Genomic DNA, 777 nt, shown 5'->3' with positions numbered 1-777 from the left:
CTTCATTTTAAATATTAATAAGTCAGCCCTCTGTAGGCGCTTTAAGCCCTAAGTCACGGTGCATGGTATTTAAAAGAAGGATGTGTGGAAATTTAATGGTACACATGTCCTTATAGTCAAAAAGCCCTAAAAGCTATTTTCACTGTATCATGGCTGGTTGTCCCTTAGGAAAGGGCTGTATTACATTGAGTAATGCTAATTTTGGTGATGAAGCAGCTAGATATATAATTCAAATACTCTGTTTAATAGTTATTTCAAAGTTACATTAATGATAAAATCAAATTTGTCAGAACTATTAAGGAACATGTACTTTTTGAAAGTTACCCTTTTCCCTGGCTAAATTCTCTACATGCCCATTTGCACAAGCTCCAGCCATTATCTGGCAGCAGAATAGCCCGCCCTGATGAGGTGTGAAAACTGCTCATAGAGCAGGACAAAAGCCTTGGGTGAGGGGAGATGTTTCTATTCCATTGGCAGGATAACCATGTGGGCTTTGGTCAGGAACTTGATTAACTTCAAAGAGGCCTACCCTGTCAATGTTACCTGATACCTGGACTGGGCCCTTTTTTGTTCCCCAGTCAAGCAAACACAAATCCCAGTGGGAGCAGAGCTGTCCCCAGAACTGATCTGAGGTGACCACAGCGGAGGGGTTGCTCATTTCTTTGACCATACCTCTCGGGTGGGCACACAGGCTTTCCACAAGGGGAGAAAGGTTCCGCCATCTTGATTTGGGCAGAGAAGGTGCTCTGGGATTGTTTGCATAGGGCACATATGAAC

This window comes from Pleurodeles waltl, chromosome 7, assembly GCF_031143425.1.
Source record: "Pleurodeles waltl isolate 20211129_DDA chromosome 7, aPleWal1.hap1.20221129, whole genome shotgun sequence".
NCBI classification, from domain to species: domain Eukaryota; kingdom Metazoa; phylum Chordata; class Amphibia; order Caudata; family Salamandridae; genus Pleurodeles; species Pleurodeles waltl.
This window is presented reverse-complemented; position numbering follows the sequence as displayed.